The 19,799-nt window shown below is 36.4% G+C and overlaps 1 protein-coding gene across 1 annotated transcript in view; it reads left to right on the top strand.

The window, feature by feature from the left end:
- Positions 1-1,377: 1,377 nt before the first annotated feature.
- Positions 1,378-19,799, top strand: part of GRM7 (glutamate metabotropic receptor 7) — an 893,798-nt gene continuing 875,376 nt past the window's right edge. The window contains exon 1 of the transcript XR_012060766.1: positions 1,378-1,431. The gene's annotated coding sequence lies outside the window, so the exon portion shown is untranslated. The remainder of the gene's footprint in view (positions 1,432-19,799) is intronic.

Genomic DNA, 19,799 nt, shown 5'->3' on the forward strand with positions numbered 1-19,799 from the left:
AAGCCAAATAGTAGGAAGTGAACTGGATTAGGAATCAGAAGACTTGAGTGCTAATTCCGATCCATGAACAACTTGAATTTTGCCACTGTAAAAATCATTGGTTTTTGTAAAGCTCTCTTTCCTGCCTGCTTTTGGGAGGCATTCACAGTACTGTGGTGAAGCTTATGGACTGTGGAGGTGGAGAACCAAGCCGTGGTACATCCTGGCTGTGTAGCAAATGCCAGTTCCTCTTCCTTCTCGCCCCGGCCCGTTGTACTCCTTAGTCCTCTCCATTCTTACCTCAGCTAGCATTGGACTCTGGACTTTTGAGGTGGGACAGAGCAAGGAGATGTGATGCTTAGACAAGTTTTTTTTTAAGTGTCTTTATATGAGTTTCCAGTAGGCGAGAAAATAGAACTATTCTTCCAGAGGAAAAAGGATCTCATGACATCTTCTGCTTACAGTCATTTGCCTGACCATGTTTTCACATCCACAAGTTTTAAGACTAGAAAATATAAGGTTTGTCTAGATTGTTAAAGTACTTTTTTAAATGTAACTCATATTTAAACTGAAAATACTAAGTTTTTACAGAATGTGGGGAGTGTAATTTCATAACCAAACTATTTGATATTCTAAGTAAAAGAACAAAAAGAACATGCAATTTCTAACATGCAAATGGCCAACATTCACCAATATATTTGCAAAATATTAGTGTATTGATAGGGAATTTGTCTATAAATGTTCTGTACGATGTTCAAATAAGGAATTCCTTGTATTAAGCAACTGTAAAGCATAGTTTCTAGTTTTAGTATCCCAGAGTTTTGCCTGCTTTAACACATACTTCTTGATCCCCAGTGTGGAGAGAGAGAGATGAATCTATTTCAGTTGGAATTATTCATGATGCTCACCCAGTCCATAATTCAGAAAGCCTATTGAGCAGCGTACACTTTCAGACATAATACAGCTTTACCTTAAGTTATTCCTTCAATTAAGTTATAAAGATAGATAGTTGTTCAGATTATCCCCAGCACCCTTTTAAAATAATAGTTATTGAGATTATTTTACATTCCAGACCTTGTTCTATTGCATATAATATAATTTAGTCTTCCCAATAATCCTCATTTTGAAATTGAGGGAATTCTCACTTAATGAGTTAAGTTGACTGACTCAGGATCATATGTATATATAAATAGCAGAAAGAAGATGAAAGTTTGAAATTCCAAGCTTTTTCTGCCCATCATATCTTGTTGGTACGTACGTACTTACAATAGTGGATCCCTAAAGTCAATCAGTCCTGGAGGTCAATTTAAGTGTAAAAAATTCAACTCAGTGAAACTGTACAGCTTACAATAGTCTCTTCTCTCCACTTTCCAGATGCTCACTGATTCATTATAAGAATTGTGTCGGTCCCTACCATGTGCTGGGGAGACCAAGCTTGTGCTTGAGGCACAGGTAAGCAATACCACATTTGATCTTTAGCACTTAACCTTTCTTGCCCGAATCGCTGGATGAATAGATACATTCTAGTAATAAATCACATTGGATTAAATTTTTGTTAGAGGATTACTTTAAGAAAGTTGATTTTTTGTGGTGAAGAATAATCATAATGCAGTAATTGCTTCATTCTCTCAGTTCATCTGTCAAATTCAAGGAAAACAAAATTTACTCTGAAACTTTTAAAGTAATTGTGGATGACCACATTTTTATCAGTTTGACTATCTCTTTCTGTCTCTCTCTTTTTCTATCTACCACCTATCCATCCTTAAATACATTCAGTATGTAAACAGGTTTATTTTCGTATTTGCATGAGCAGGATCTGAAACTTTTCAGATGATGTAAAGAATATCAGTGATTTTTTAAGTAGAGAGTTTTGTTTTTTCTGCTTTTTATATTTTATTTTTATGATTTTTTTAATTTTAGTAATTTTTACTAACAGGTTATTTTTAAAAAAATACTGAGAACAGCATTCTGTATGAAGCTAGGCATTCCCAGGTAGAGAGGCAAGACATGCATTAATACACTCTCTAACATGGACCACTCTACTTTTTATAGGGCAAAGGTCTCTTCCAGTTGGGAATGAGATCTGTTCCCTTGGTTTCAGTTAGTCATGTTTCATATGTCATGACTCCTGTCTTGTTAAATTTTTATGTACATGCACTGTTACCCTGGTTTGGAAGTGAAATAGAAACCCTGATCATAATCATTGTCTTAGTATTTGTGTTGCAGATATACAGAGAAACAGTAGTTTTCTTACTATTAAGGCTGGTTTCTACCAAGGATACAGATTTTCAAATCTAATCAATGTTAAATGATTGTTTTGAAAGACTTTCTTATTCCTAGAATTTCTTGAAAGAATCTTAGTAGGGCTTCAAAATGGGGAGATCAACAGAGGGTTTAGAGGGTTTTGATCTCAAGGCTCAATTAGCTTCAGGCAGGTGTATCAAGGTGCGAGACTACTTAGGATAGGACAGAGTTTGTAATATAATCATTTACCACTGGTCATCATAGCAAGATCAGAGTCTTGAAGTGAATTTGACGAATGAGCTGTTTGTCCACATGAGCTATCTAATGTCCCAATAAGAGACACCTATTTGCCAAGATGAGCAAACTGTTTGTTCAAGTGTATAGGTTTGTAGGAATTTACTAAAGCAAACAGGGAAGTTATCTGTCGTTTTACAATCTTACCTTTTTGGGCAACGTGACCTGGAACAAATGGTTAAGTCAAGTTGACAGACGTGTCCTCAGTTCACAGTCCTGTTTGTTAAGCTATACAGACGCAGGTGGCCCCAGTTCTCATACGTCTGTAATTTTCTTACTCTTCAGCAAAACCATTTTTTTTTGTGTCGGGAGATGACTCTTTCCTTTGTAACAAGTTTCTCATACTCTTCTGTGATTTTACTGACTTTACTTGTCAAGTAAGACTACCCTTAGATGTGTTTTCTTAGAAGATAGGGATAATGACTAATTTTTATTTTTATTTCTATCTTTTAGACCAAAGCTCAAAATTTTTGAAGAAGGTTCTTCAAAAATTTCCTATTGCATTTAAATTTGGTTACTTGTTTTGCTTTCCTGTGAGCCCCTTGTCTCCGATTATCTCACATTCCTAGTGTAGTCTTCTCTTAATAGAACAAATGTTTCTTAAATTTCTATTCTATGCCAAATATTATGTGAAGTCAGATGTTCTTAAAGTTGAATTCCTTTTGAGTGACCCCAAAGCATTAAAAATAAAATACTAAGGAGCTTTACAAAATAGTGATGGCCAGATCAGCTCCCAGGGTTTCTAGATTTAATTGATCTGAGGCATGGCCTAGACATCAAGATTTTTTAAGTCTCTGTTTTAATTTTCAGCCAAGCTTGAATACCACATGATAGAGGACTCAGTGATGGAAACACACATGTGGTTTCAGAGAGCTTAGTGGAGGAAGAAACATATTACACAAATACTCAAGATAAAAATTGGTCAGATAAAATTAAAACAAGTGCTATGAAGGAAGAATTTGGGATGTGATACGAGTTTATAGCATGGTTACCTAAATTTCCTGTTGAGGAGTCAGAGTAGGATACCCTGAGTAAGAGACATTTACAGTAAGACTTGAAGGATGATCATGTCTAAGTAAGCAGGGGCTAAATCTGTCAGGGGCTTGTAGGGCCGTGAATGATTTTTGACTTTATCTTAAGGGTCATGGGAAGCCATTTAGATACTCGATTCAAAATGCACTTTAGAAAGCCCCTACATGCAGCAGATTATAGAAGGGATCAATTCTGGGGAAGGGAGAGGGACTGAGACTGTGCAAACGAGGAATAGAGACTATTGCAGGCCAGGTAGGGGAATGATAGGTTTGGATAGGAGAAGTTGAAATGGCAATGGGGACAGATGGAAAGATTTGAGATATTCTTTGGTGATAAAATCAGTAGGGCTTTTCAGTGGCTTGGATGTAGCTACCTGTTAATAATTGGACTGAGTGAATAACCACTAATTCTACCAGCACTCGCATTCTATAATTGCATCACCTTGGTTTATTCAGAAGTCTTGAGTTATGCAATTAAAGCATGACCTAGGTTCATTTGAAGTTCTTGAAACTCCAGATATTCCAGGCACTCAGTCATTAAGTCAGTAAAATTTTTGGATGCTGTAGGGAAGAAAGGAACTTGAGAAATTATAACTTCTTATAAATAGCTGATAAAATTCAAAACTGTATTTTTTAAAGCCAATACCAAGGAAGTTGTCTTTTCTGCTGCATTCATATATTGCAAATGAGCTAGCCAATGTGAGCATGTTAGAATGATCTGTCTAAGTGATCTAGCACAAGAGATCTTAGATTAATAAAGATCATTTTGTTGCAAATTAACCTCCTTAGTTGAACAGTTTTATTTTTCAGAGGAAGCAGAAGGAAAAGGTCATCCTTCCATTTGTAGTAAATAAAAAATTAGTCTTTTCCCCACTCTGTTAGTGTTCACAGGTCTATAGTGAACAAGATGTATACTAAAACAAAGTAATATTTTGCATAGGAACAGTTTAGACCCACTGTGGACTCCCATGAAAATTCATTATGTCTATGTTTAAGTATCTTAATATTGTAACATCATATACATTTTCTTAAGTAAACTTTAAAATAATATTTAGAAATCTAGCAGAGGTTCTCGAAGTTATAGCTGTTGGCTAGTATTAAGTGCTTTACAAATTTTTATGAATTCCTACTCAACCATTTCATTAACTCTATGTGGCCCAAGATTTCTGGTAACATGTAAAGATGCTCTATCTTCTTAGACAAATTTTAGTCAGTTTGCAATTGGTAACTCAGAAGCGAAATTTAAATGCAGCAGTAACTATAATGATGGATATGTGTCATTGTACATTTGTTAAAACCTATAAAGTGTACAACACCAAGAGTGAACCGTAATGTAGACTGTGGACTTTGGGTGATAATGATATGTCAGTGTAGATTCATCAATGGTAACAAACTACTGCTCTGGTGGTGGGTAGTGGCTGAGGTTGTGGAGGTGACAGGGGAGTCTTTGGGAAATATCTATACTCTCTGCTCAATTTTGCTGTGAACCTAAAACTTCTCTAAAAAATAGTCTTGAAAATGCAGACAATATTATAATCCAAGTGCTCTATTAAAAACTGTGCTAATGAGGCAGAAGTCAGAGTGAGGAAAATCATTACAGAATATAGATATCCCAGTTGAAAAGTCACAGGCCAACCTTGTGATTAGACTCTGGTATTGAAGCCTTAGGTAACTGTGTAGGCATGAAACTCCTATCCCAAATCACATTGTTTATTTTTGTCTTGGCACTGGGATTTGTGTTAAGAAGGCCACAATTCTTTCATTCCCTTTGTGTTATGTGTTATGCAGTAGAACTCTGTTGTGACCATGGAGAAGTTAGCATGGTGAATGTGGTGTGTGTGTATGTATGAGAGAGAGAGAAAGAGAGGGAGGGCAAGAGAGAGCTTGCTTTTACAAAGATTAAGAGGGAATAGATGTAGGATTCAGTTTCATTTCAAATCTCAGCTCTGCTATTCTCTGCCATGCTTCCTCAAGCAAAATTAGTTAACTTCGCTCAGATTCTTTTCTCATATATAAAACTGTGATAATACCACTCCCTCTCAGCGGTGTGGTGAGGAGTAAGTGATGAAATGCTTATGTTTGACTTTGCACAATGGGTGTCACAAATCAGCACCACTCACCATGTGACCTTTCATAAGTCCCCTACCTACCTGGGGTCTCCAGTTCTTCATCTGAAAAGAAGGTCATTGCACAAAATTACGATCTGATCCCTTCTAGCTGTAAAATGTCACATGCTTTTCAGTGCTAACTGGACCTCAAGGGAAGCAATCCCTTGACCTATTTTCTCATTAATACCATTTGGTGAACAACAGAACTAAATATTTTATTAAACTGGAGAAATCAAAACATCATTATTTTACAGGTAGTTTTCATTTCCCCCCTGAAAACCTGGCAGATGTTGGAATATTGAGAATATAGAGAAGGCAGTTTCCATTACATTTCCTGTGTGGTAGCTGAGGGAGAGCTTATTCTGCTCTTACTCAGACATTTGTGCAGGTATAGCTGCCCAATTCCTAAAACCAGATATGGCCCAGGACTAGGACTTTCTCAGTAGTATACTCAGGTAATTTGAATTTCAGATGAACAACAAGTGATTTTTTTTTTAGTATTAAATATTTTTCCAGATATTACATGAGACATACACTAAAAATTATTTTTCACTCATCTGAAATTCAAATATAATTGGGAATTCTGTATCTTTATTTGTAAATTCTGACAACCTTATAACCAGAAAATTCACCTGGCTATTGTTTTAAACTTCTGCCTGAAGTAAAAAAATTCACACGTCTCCTCAGATCTTTCTTCTCCTCTGTATCCCCACTGCCACTGGGTGAAGGCTGTGCTATGGATCAAATATTTGTGTCCCCCCCAAAGTTCATATATTGAAACCTCCCAGTGTGATGTAATTTGGAGGTGAGGCCTTTGGGAGGTAATTAGGTTTAGATGAGGTTATGAGTTTGGGCTCTTCTTGAGGGATTAGTGTCCTTGTAATAAGAGACTCTCTCTCTTCTCCATGTGAAGATACAATGAAAAGGCAGATGTCTTCAAGACAGAGACAGAATTCTCACCAGGAATCAAATCTACCAGCATATTGATGTTGAAATTCCAGTTTACAGAATTGTGATAAATAAATGTCTATTGTTTAAGTCTCTCAGTTATGGTATTTTGTGATAGCAACACAAGTCAACTAAGAGTCACTGTATTATCTCCAAGACTGAAATGCTCAGTTGCTTCCTAATCTCTGTATTTTCATGTATTCTTCCATTTGGTTAGATGGAGCTTTCTAATAAAAAATGCTATGAGGATAAATTTTTTTTCAAACCTACATAGAATCTTACCACTATGCTGCTTTATACCCTTCATTCCTTCCCCATCATCTTTCAGGTTCATTACTGTGGCATAAAGGTTATAAATGGTTATGGGAGATCATCATACTTCAGAGGTTTACAAGCTAGTCTCTGAAATGGCAAGGTTTTTATTTAGGGTCTGCCAATTCCTACTTATGCTGTCTGTGTTAACCTATCTGTGCCTTAGTTTCCTCATTTATAAAATGAAAACATAGTACTACCTAATGTATATGCCTATCATAATGGTTGAATGGATGAAATACACCGGTAGGTTGAAAATACTGAAGAAGAGCTTGGCACAGAGTAAAGTCTTATAGAAATATTAGCTGTAATGTAATTTTCATATTATAATAATGTAATATTGTGTCATTTTCATAATGACCTGATCCCTTCCTCCCCACAAATCACATGACTCTACTCTGAAAGTTCATCTGTCATCTTATATGTTCATTCCTGGAAGAAGTATGCTTCTGCTAAACCTTGCAAATGCTGTTCTCTTGGACTGGTTTGCCTTTCCCCTAGAATTCATTTTTCCAGGCAGCTTAAATATCCTTTCTTTGAGAAATCTGTCCTTGACCTTCCATAGATATTAGTTCCTGTCTAAACTGACACTGCCCAAAATGTCTTATTATGAGATAAGTAATTTATTAAGTCCTTCTTTAAAAATATTTATTTCAACAAATCGTCAGCAGAGTAGAGAATCCTTTGTTCTTTGAATTCCTTAGAGGAAGAGCTGGAGTGAGGAGTTGGGTGCACTGTGATTACTGAGAGAGTGCTTTTTAGGTAAACCATATAAGAGTGAGGAAAGCAGGATAGGGAAGAAGTAGATCCAAGAATTGATGTGGTCTTACATACAGTCTTGCTTTAGTCTGGGGATGAGGGGATATTCTGGAGCACAGTTTGACCTGGAGTCGTCCCACCTTGAGGCAAGAGGATAGGCTTTTGTGTCCAGTAATTATAGGCTGTCTGAAGAGGTGGAGGCTGGGAGATGGTGCTTGCTTAATTTCCAAAAAGGCATCTCCCCTCCTTGGCCGTGGACAGTTTTCCAGAGGTTACAGATTTGAACATTTTTTGCAGGCCATCTGGAAGATGAGTACACTTGTCTGAAAAAGCATATCTGCACAGGCACCCGACATCACAAGTGTCTCTTAACTAGAGAGGACTAAAGACTCTCCAGTTTAATTTTTCTGCCAAAGAAATGAAAATCTAGAATAATTAACTGATTCGTCCAAATCCAGTTGTAAGTTAATAACTGTAATTAGAATCCGGGTCTTCTATTTTCTAAGCAGGAGCTCTTTCTATTACAGAAAGATCATGTATTTCTTTGTATTTTCTATTATTGAATGGGCCTGCATAACCATTTGTTCATTCCCTGACTTTACCCAGACTCTGAATCCCCAGGGTAAGCTGGAAGACCTATTTTTTGAAAGGTACAGTCTGTGTGACTACAGCAAGGAAACTCAACTACCTGATTTAAATGAGAGTCAAACTCACAAAGGGTAGTTTTAACTTGTTATTATTCTAAGGTTAACCCCAACCAGGTTACTGAGGTCAAAAATGCATTTGTTGGGTCAGAGAATGAAGCAGTGTTTAGATGAAAAGAAAATTGTTAAATCTGACAAAGAGAGCTAATGATAATGAGGTGCTTTAATGGTGTGATGGAGGAGAGAGACAGCTGTAACACTCTCTTAATGGAAGTTCAAATAATTTTTGTTGAACTTTCTCCTAGCACTTTTGCTCTTGCATTATGTATGATTTATCACACTGAAACTTTGAACACGGTGGATAAGCCTGGGTTTTGAGATACGCCTTTAGACACACTTTAATCAGTTTTGAGGTTTTATTATGCATAAGATTCTTTTCCTCTTAAAAGTAAACATAGGTAGTACTTATCAGAAAGTACAGAAAAGTACAGACTAGTGCGATTAATGGAAGATAATAGTGGAAACTACAAATCCTAATTGCTGGACAAACTGTTAGATTCATTGAAATAAAAAGAAAATTCACTTTCATAAATCATTGCATTGGTGGGGGGGAATATTCAAAGCCGAACAGTATAATATTCTATAGAACATAATTTGTTTGTGTCTCTCTTCTTCATAAAATAACACAACCTGTTGCTCATTCTCGAGCACCACTACCCCACTCCCATAAATTTATTTTTCCTGCTGTGTATCTTTCAGGAAGCCAGCATCCTCATCTCATGGTGTTTAAATATCCCAGAATCAGAGGTGGGACGAACTCCTGGCTGTGCCACACCGCAGCTTATTAACTGTATGACCTTGTGTCTTCTTTGACCCTCAGTTTCTCCTTTTATACCTACATAAATAAAATCTGTATCTCAGTCTTATAATGAGGATTAAGTAGGTTAGTTCATGGACTGTTCTTAGTACATGGTAAATTTTTATGATCTTGAAAGAAAATAATTACTAGTATTGATTTAAGTGTAAAATATGAAATAATACTAGAATTAGGGAAAATGGATGAATTATTTAATCTTGGAGAGGAAAAACCTAATTTTGACTCAAAATCAAAAACAGTAAAAGAAAATACTAAGTTATACTTAAAATGGAAAGAACCTTTACTTGACAAAAAATAGTATAAACAAAGTTAAAAGAAGCAGATTAAGAGAAAAAGAGAAACTAGAAAAAAAAATTCTGGTCAGGGAATACCTCTAGCCACATGCATCACTTCCTTCTGCTCCATGCTCCTCCTACCCACCTGCTTCCCTCTTCCCTCTTCTATCTGCCAGGAGTATCCTGTCCATTGTATTCTTTTCCTTGAAGCAACTCGTGTCCACCCCTTTTCTCCCTCCTAAATCTCACCTGGATATCCCCTCCTAAGTCATTTGAATTGTGTGGTGTTTTATAAATAGCATACCCTTAGACCTTGATTCAGTAAGTTTCCAGGAATTTGGACAGTCAATGCTAGAACTTCTAATTATCAGGGATTCTGTGTCTTTCCTCTGGTCCTGACCCATCCTTACATAGAAGTAAGAATGTCATTGGAGGAAAAGGCAGAAAAACCTTCAGTTCTTCTGAAAGGCATGATAATCCATATCCCTCCAGAAATGGAATTTCCTCAAATGAAAACCTAGACCCAAACAGCTCCCATTGTTGGCTTCTAACAACTGTTTCTTTGATCGTGGTTGCTTATCTGTCATCTTCCTGACTCATGGTGTAACATGAATTAGGGGCTCAGCTTAAAAATTGGTTAGGTAGCACTTGTATGCATTTCATTTTAACTTGTTCTTTTTTCAGATGATCTCCCCATTTCAGGTCTGCATTTTCATTGATATTCCAGCATGACTGTTCTTTGAAATAATCATATGTTGACTTTGTCTCCAAGATCTAACACTTGCTATTCACCTGATCATGTGGGATTTTGGTTGCCTAAATATAAAAGATGGCAGAGAATAAATAATCTATCCTATAAAACCTAATTAGTATCAGCCTGTCAAATTTCCAATAAGATGCTTAGGAAGAATGGAGAGGAAGATAACATTGATTAACTGACTATTGGTAAACACGGTTAGGTAAAATAAAATACTATCATACTGTATAAAAAGTTTTTGAGAATGTATTTTTCTGTACAATATCTCGATCTAAAAAATTCATAGAGATTAGTTTGTTTGAGTATACAAGTCAAATATTTATTGAATTCCTGTTACATGCCAGTTATTCTTCTAGTTGATGGGAATACATAAACAAACTAAATAGATAGAACTATATTGTAGAGTTTATAATAAATAGTGGCGAGAGGTACAATAAACATAATATATAGTAATATCATATAGTGCATGAAGTGATACATGCTAAGGAAAAGAAGAAGAAAACTTGGAGCAGCCTAAGTGAGGGAGTGGGCTCGGACTAGGTTGCAGTATTCAGTGTGGTGGTCAGGGGAGACCTCAATGAGAGTGAAATGTAAGCAAACACTTGAAGACAGTGAGGGAGTATGCCCTGTGTTTGTCTGAGGAAGATGATTACAGGCAGAGTCCGTTAAGAAAGTACAAGCTAGCACATCTCAGCATAACTAGGGAGACATGGACAAGGGAGGAATATTGAGAATAGACTGTGGAGTGAGGGCAAGTGTAAAAGCATGGGCAATGATTAGAAATCAGTTAGGTAAATTCTCCATATCACATAGCAAAAAGTTAGCAAAATTGGAATTCAAATCAAGATTTTCCTGACTCCCAAACTCCAGCTCTTTACACAAGATTGGACCATACATTCATTGTTCTTTTGTACCAAGAATTGTTCTGACTTAAGTTTTGTAGTGTTTGAAGTGGAGAAGGCATAGGACTACTTCCCCACTAGTCTGAACCTGCCCTTGATTCCTTTTTTTCTTATCTTCCTGCTGCCCCCTCCTTTCTCTACTTTGATTCAAAGAAAGGGCCATAGAAATCTCTGGAGTTGCTTTTATATTCAGTTATTGAACTTTATGTCAGTCCAATTGATTTTATGGAGCCAAACCCAAAGATTTTACTCAGTGAGAGAAAAATGATCTGACTAGTACCTGGGTCATTTCCTTTATTGTTATCTTTAGTGTTATGAAATGATTTAAAGATAGATGTAAATGAAGTTCAGAAGGAAAGTGCAGAACAATTGACTTCAGCAGAACATCTCTAATTATGGTATTAATTGTAATATAATGGAATTTGATTGAATTCTAATATAGCATTGATGTGGGAGTTTCCTAATAGGATATATTCTATTCAGGAATTCTAGAATTCATTGGTAGTTAAGATGGTATGTGGTTCTTAACCTCTTTGGTAACTTATGGGCCAATGGGCCAGAAATTAAGAACCATTCCTAGGAGATAATTCTGGAGAGACCATAAATGTCCTGTGCAGTTTGTTTATGAGATCCCTGAAATTATATGAGAATTGAATGTAGGTCTGTACTTAGTGTTTTAGGGGATAAGATCCACAGATTTCATTAGTTTCTTGACCTCAAATAAAGTAAGAATCACAAATCAAATAGTTTCCCTATGACTCACTGCTTTGTGAAAAATAGTATTTTAGATTTTTATAATAGTTCACAGTTTATAAAACACTGATATGTTTGCTACCTCAGTGTTTAAAGATTCCTGTTCAGATATCACATACTTAAGTCTTTTGGAGTGGGGCAAATTTTAAGTGGTATAAGAAAAACTTGACTACTTAAAAGTTTTGTTGAGACCAAAATGTTTATATCAGTATGACTGGATTTCCTGAAATAGAAAACTAGACTTAAACCAGTTTAAGCAACGAAGAGAAAGCAGTCAGATAACTGAAATGTACAAAGATAATATTGCATTTAGGTGTGGCTTGATCCAGAAGTTTATTGTCTCATTAGGACTCCAGCTGAGCAATTCTTTTGTCTTTGCCACCTCAGGGGGTCAGCATTGTCCTCAAGCTGGCTTCTCTGTTGTCCATAGCACTTCCACACATCGTGTTGTCTCAGCACAGTGAAGAGGAAGAAACTTGATTCACTCTGTTGGGCTAGCACATTAGTTCACTTGCCAACTACTGGACTCAGTCATTATGGCCAGAGAGCTCTGTGTGTGCTCATGAGTTGTGCTTGCATGCTCTTCGGGAGGAGCTGAGTGTTGAGTCATTTTTCCTGGGACCTCTTGGACACCATAATGGATACTTGGTGGTCTTAGAAGGGGGAGAAAGGTATGGAATCTGGGAAAGTAGGAAGGTGGTCACTACACTAAGGGTGACAGTACATAGAAAAGACGATGTGTCAACAACAAGGACATAGGGAAGAAAAATCCAGTGACATGGGGAAATAATAGCCCAGAGAGCTGAAATAGCAGCATAAGTGCGCACAACTAGTAAGTAGAGGAACTGGAGCTGAAACCCAGAAATTCTAACCCAAAATCTATTGCTCCCTCTACTGTATAGTGTTACTTCCACAGAAAACCTCATGCTTAGAGAGAATAATCTGCAAAGCAGTTTTAAGTATGTCCCTGGGAATAAACTGAGGGCAGCTGCTAATTTTAATTTCATTTCCAGATAGGGAGAGAGTTCAGAGAATGGTGTAGTTCTCACTTGCAGGGCACAGTAATGCTTTGTGCTTCTCAGAGACTTTTCAGCTGAGACTGTCAAAAGTCTCTGTAGAGATCAATCACCTCCCACTCGATAATTGAGGAGCCAGAGGCCAAGGGTTCCAAATTAGCCAATTCACCCCTCAAGCTACCCAGATGGCCTTGGTCTCCAATGAGTGGTTTATGGTTGTTTTCTACTATAAATAATTACAAACATACAGGAGCCTGAGACTCCAACAACCAAGGGTGACCCAAGGAACCTGTGATTAACTTTTCTATGGCCGAAGAGAGAAAATGGAAAAACTCAGTTGAAAAGTAGATTTTCACTAACATGTTGCTGAATAGCACCAGTGACCCATGCTAGCAGATGGAGTTCTGCAGTGGCTCAGGAAGAATATGACCTTAGGCATATCATTTTTCCCTACACTGTAAGATGAAGTGTCTGGACAGGACCACCGGAGAGGCCCTTTTCAGCTTTAATAGTTTGTGTTCTTTGTTTGGGATCTCTACTCTTATCTTGGCAACGGATATGAAACAAATAATGATGCAAAGCCAAGGGGAAGTTAAATGGCATTAGATCAGTGCTTCTCATACCATGTGCAAAGGGATCACTCGGGAATCTTGTGAGGGAAGCCCAGGTGTCTGCGTACCTGACAAACTCCTTGTTGATCCCAGTGCTGCTCATTTCCAATTCATGCTTTGCACAGTAATAGTTGGAAGAGTTTGGAGTTCTGTGTGTTTCCAGCAAAACCCATCCAGGGAAGAGAATGCAAGATGAGGAAGGGGTGGAAAAAGTGGTGACTCTGTCAATACAAAATCATCACCCAGTAAAAGTCGGGACCTGTAGATTAAAAAAAACAAAACTATAACTTGACAAAAGCATAAATCCAAACAAAAATATCAGTAGAATTAAGTTAAGTGAATTATAAATGTCTTCATAGATGCTTATAGTTACAGCTTATGAGCAGAACCACATCTAGTCTTCCTTTAATCAGCACAACATTTTTTGAGAAATATGAGGTAGGTTTTAAAGGTTTCCTGCACTGGACACGTGAGGTCACTGAGGGCCAGAAGGGTTCTTTCGAAAATGGCCTAGAGTTACATTACCAGTTAGAAGTTTATCAGGACTTCTACCAGGATCTCTAATTCCTGGTCCAGGAGTGTTTCTGTTACATAGCAGTGTTCCTCAAGCCAAGTCATTTCCTCTATGACCTACATTCTTTTTTCATTTTCTTACTCTATTTGATTTAATGGAATCATTATATCCCTGCAGTGAGGTGCAAATCATTTTCCTTTAAGTAATAACCATGGTGATCCTGAAACTCTTTGTGTGGGCACCCTTCGTTTATCTTTCATTATAATTTCAGTAATAAGTGTGAAAGGATCTGGACAGAAATTTGTGTGCAAATACCAACGTAAGATCTAGCAGTGACTCATTTCACAAGCCATCTTTGTTTTCCCCTATTCTTGTTCCCTGGGTCATTGACGCACTCACAATCAACCAAGTTAGAATCCTTGCTTCATATGTTCCCTCTTACATGAGTTTCAATGATAATAATTAGAGCTTAAAATAAATGCATATCCTAGAATAAATGGTCTGTCCTTTATTCACCAGACTGGAATATGATTTAAGATTCTCAATTTCTTCATCACCATTTTTATTCTGCACATCCTCTTTGTTCTCTGCAATGCTTCATCAACCCCTGTCAGGTTGAAAAGAAGCAGATAAGACAGGTAGCCAATCAGGTGCTGGGAAGCATGTGTTGTGTGAATGCCACCTGGCTCTGGAGGAGCATAGCCTGAGCATAGCTTTCTCCCTTCTTTTAGCAGATTGCACAGGTACATTAGGGTACATATTGACTTATAATAAAATCACCTTCATCCACTTAATTTGGAAGAGCATGGGGAGGAAAATCATTCTGTTGGCCACTTTCAGGTACCCCAGTTACCTATTCCAAGTCAGTTTGATTCCGGGGAAATAATTTTCTAGTCATTAAAAACCTTTAATTGTTACAAGTCGTAGGAAGATTGTTGGTAGTTCTCAAATAGCTGAACTCCTTAGGCACATGTATATTATTTAACAGCAGCAGTGATACCAGTAGTGATACCAGCTAATGTTTGTTGAATTTTTACAGTATCTAGTAGTGTAGTTAAAAATGTTATCTCAACTAGTCTTCTTCATGAAACTATAAATTAGCTATTATCATTCCTCTTCATTATATCACTATTATTTCTTGTCTGTTTTTGAAAAATATATAGCCTCAGGGAGATTAAGCAACTTATCAAAAGTTAGTGATTTATTAGGTATGAAGCCAAGATTGAAACTCAGCTCCAGAAATCATGCTCTTAACTCCCATATATGCGCTTTTGGCTTAAACCTATTAGCATTACTCATTCTATTAAGCATCCTTCCATATTACAAGTAGTCCCTAGGAGCAGAGGCCTTGATTGTCCTGTTCACTGTAATGGCACCCGTACTTAGAACAATGCCTTCTGCGTGGAAAGGACTAAATGTCTAATTGCGGCGAGGGGGTGGGGAGGCGGGGAGAAGAAGAGAAGTGGAAGGAACAGAGCAAGAAAGAAAACAAGAAAACATGTGAAACCTTTAAGGGCAGGCTAAATTGTTTCTGTTGGTTAGTTTAGTTTAGTTTTGTTTTGGATCTGAACATTCCAGGAAGCCACTGCAGGGAGGGAAGAAAGAGAATGTGATAATGATAATGTCTGAGAAAAATCCAAATCAGTCTGACAATACTGTAGGCACAATTTTTTGCAACATTAGGTTTAATGCAAAATAACATTCAGTAAAACATTTATTTAAAATATGCCATCTTAATTGGGGAGATATTTCAGAACATTTTATATGTATATGAAGTTTATATATATATAACACTGATTAAGTGATTTTTGAAAGCGTAGATAAATGAACTTATGTCCTCAATAGTTGCAGTTTTTCTTTTAAATATATAATTAGGATGAGAACAAGATAAAGCTGATATAAAAGTACTTTCTATATACGACATAAAAATACTTTTGTCATTTGAATTAATAGCCTTTGCAAATGCTTTTACTTTAAGTTTTTTCTTTCTTCTTTCTCTTTCTATCTCCCCCCAACCTATTTTTTTTTTTTTTGGTAAATTCTTCTAATGTCAATGTAAAAGATACTGAAAGAAATAATGATAAATGTAGTTTTTAACAATAACATGCTATATTTCAATAAGTTACAGTTGCTTCTCACATCCCTGTTATTATTTACCCTCGACTCTTGAATTCCAGGGACAGGTTTAGGAAAAAAAGTATTGCACTTACTATCACTTAAAGCAGAGAGTAGGGGGCCTGCCTAAAGTGATCCAGGAGCTTGGAGAGAGAAAGGTGATAAAGAATGCATGTTTAGATTTGCATTTGTCTGATAATTAGTGATATTGAGCATTTTTCATGTGCCTATTGGCTATTTGTATGTCTACATTGGAGAATTGCTTGTTTAGGTCTTCTGCTCATTTTTGGATTGGGTTTTTTTGTTTGTTTGTTATTAAGTTGTATGAGCTGTTTATATATTCTGGAAATATAAACCTCTGTCAGTCGCATCATTTGTAAATATCTTCTTCCATTCGATAGTTTGTTGTTTTATTTTGCTTACGGTTTCCTTTGCTGTGCAAAAGCTTATACTTTAATTAGGTCTCATTAGTTAATTTTTGCTTTTATTTCTATTGCCTGGGTAGACTGCTCTAGGAGAACATTGCCAAGATTTATGACAGAGAATGTTTTGCCTATGTTTTCTTTTAGGAGGTTTATCATGTGTGTCTTATATTTAAGTTGTTAAGCCACTTTGGATTTATTTTTGTGTATGGTGTGAGGAAATGTTGTAACTTCATTGATTTACATACTGCTGTCCAGTTTCCCCAGCACCACTTGCTGAAGAGACTGTCTTTTCTCTGTTGTATATTCTTGCCTTTTTTGCCGAAGATTAATTGACTGTAGGTCTGTGGGTTTCTTTCTGGACTCCCAATTCTCTTCCATTGATCCATATGTCTGTTTTTGTTTTGATTACTGTAGCTCTGTAGTATTATTTGAAGTCTGGGAAGGTTATTCCTTCAGCTTCATTCTTTTTCTTCAGTATTGCTCTGGCAATTCTGGGTCTTTGTGATTCCATATAAATTTTAGGATTATTTGTTCTAGTTCTGTGAAAAATGTCATAGGTAATTTGATAGGGATCACATTAAATCTGTGATCCCTTAGGCAGTATGGCCATTTTAACAATATTAATTCCTCCAATCCAAGAGCATGGGATATCTTTCCATTTCTTTAAGTCATCTTTAAACTGCAATGAGATATCACCTCATACCAGTCAGAATGACCATCATTAAAAAGTCCACAAACAATAAATGCTGGAGAGGGTGTGGAGAAAAAGGAACCTTCCCACACTGCTGGAGGTAATGTAGTTTGGTGCAGCCATTATGGTAAACAGTATGGAGATTCTTCAAAAAACTAAAAATAGACTTACCATATGATCTAGAAATCCCACTCCTGGGCATATATCCAGAGGGAACTCTAATTTGAAAGGATACATGCATCCCAATGTTCAAAGCAGCACTATATACAATAGCCAAGACATGGAAACAACTTAAATGCCCATCGACAGATGACTGGATAAAGAAGTTGTGGTATATTTATACAGTGGATTAGTACTCAGCCATAAAAAGAATAAAATAATGCCATTTGCAGCAACATTGATGGACCTGTCATTCTAAGTGAAGTAAGCCAGAAAGAAAAAGAAAAATGCCGTATGATATCACTCATATGTAGAATCTAAAACAATTTAAAAAGAGGACACAAATGAACTCATCTACAAACAGAAACAGACTTGCAGATACAGTAAACAGTCTTATGGTTACTGGGGGAAAGGGGATTGGAAAGGATAAATTTGGAAGTTTGAGATCTGTAAATGATAACCATAGTATATAAAGGTAGATTAAAAAAACAGATTTCTTCTCTATAGCACAGGGAACTATATTCATTATCTTGTAATAATCTTTAATGAAAAATAATATGAAAATGAATATATGAATGTATATGTATGACTGGGACATTGTGCTGTACACCAGAAATTGACACATTGTAACTGACTATACTTCAATTTAAAAAAAAAATAAAGAATGCATGTTTATGTATAAAACCCTTCTCTTCCTTATACTGTTAAAATGTAATTTGTTATGTTGGTAAATTCACCAGAGTGAGGTAATAGCTTAGCTGCTCTCCATCTGGGAATGTGATTTCCAACTGTGTTTTCATGACAGACTTTCATCACTGCAAACATTCCAGATGCCCTAAAGGTTTAGATGTAATTGTATTTGATCTGTATCAATTTTTCATAATGTATTCAATATTGAATTTTTTATCCCTCCCTCCCATTGAGATGTACTCCACCCTATTTGGCTTCCTTTTGAGCCACTGTTTTGACGCAGTTATAGAGGACATTACTTATCTGTTCTCATGACAACCAAGTGAAGTTGTCAACAATCAGCACATAGCTAAATTAAAATTTTTAAAGGGCTCCTAAAACCATATGCATTAGAATGTAATTCTGAGTTGCAAGTCACATACAAAGTCAACCTGAGAAAATTCATAATAAAAAATGAAGAACTAGATTTAACTTTTGAACTTGAGCTCAGAAGATGTGTAGTCCTGCTAATTCAGGACAGAGTGCAATAGTTTGTATTTCAGATCTTTCATTGTTCAATAAACTTTCATTGTTCTGTGTGATAGAAAAGCAGTGGCAGAAAAGAAAACTCTGCCTACATAGAGCCTATGTTAATAGTATGTATTATCTAAACATAATGATATATAAGTATATTTACTTATGTATGTACTGATCTAATTATAGATGCTTATATACTAATATATACATATAGGTATAATGATATAATTATACATGCACTTACATATTTATATGCATAGTATATATATTATATATGTTTTAATGTATATGTGTATACATATATATCATCAGTAAAAAATTTTGCACTGACTCATATATACACACAGAAATTCCTTTAATCTAAAAATTTCCTTTGTGTCTTCATATAACTTTTGAAGTATGATTCTTAGCAGAAATATGATTTCCAAAACTAACTCTAGAAAAAGTATTTTTTTCTTCTCATTTGTCAGCCAAAAGAGCAGTAGGATTATGGAAAAAGGAATAGAAAGGAAGATTTGATGAAACTACAATTGAACATAATTTGAGAAAAACTAACTCAGAGTCTTTGTTAGTTTTTTATTGCTGCTGTTACAGAATACCACCAGTTTAGTGGCTTGAAATAAGAGACCTCTATTCTCTTACAGTTCTAAAATCAAAGTGTTGGCAAGGTTGTGTTCCTTCTGGAGACTCATGAAGAATATATTTCCTTGAGTTCCCAGTTTTTGGAAGGTGTCTGCTTTCCTTGGCTTTTGGTCCCTTCCTCATATGACACCAACCTCTGCTTCTATTATCACATCTTCTATGTCTCTGGCTCTCCTGCCTCCCTCTTATAAAGACTCTTGTGATTACATTGGGCCCACCCAGAGATCATCCAAGATGATCTCCCCATCTCAAGATTCTTAACATAATCACTGCAAAGTCCCTTTTGTTATGTAAGGCAACATATTCACAGGTTTCAGGAGTCACATGGACACCTTTGGGGCCCTGTTGTTCAACATAACAACCTAGCCTGATGCAGTCTATGAAACAGTCAGCTTGTGACTTGAATATTTGCTTGTGTGTCTGGTACAAGTTTGTAAGTGTTATGGATGTCACTTCTGAAGCCTGAGACGCCCTGGGGGCTATAGTAACCTCGTTTGAACCCCCTTTGCTTGCACTGCTGCAAATGACATTACAATC

The sequence above is a fragment of the Vicugna pacos genome, chromosome 17 (genome assembly GCF_048564905.1).
Source record: "Vicugna pacos chromosome 17, VicPac4, whole genome shotgun sequence".
NCBI lineage: Eukaryota > Metazoa > Chordata > Mammalia > Artiodactyla > Camelidae > Vicugna > Vicugna pacos.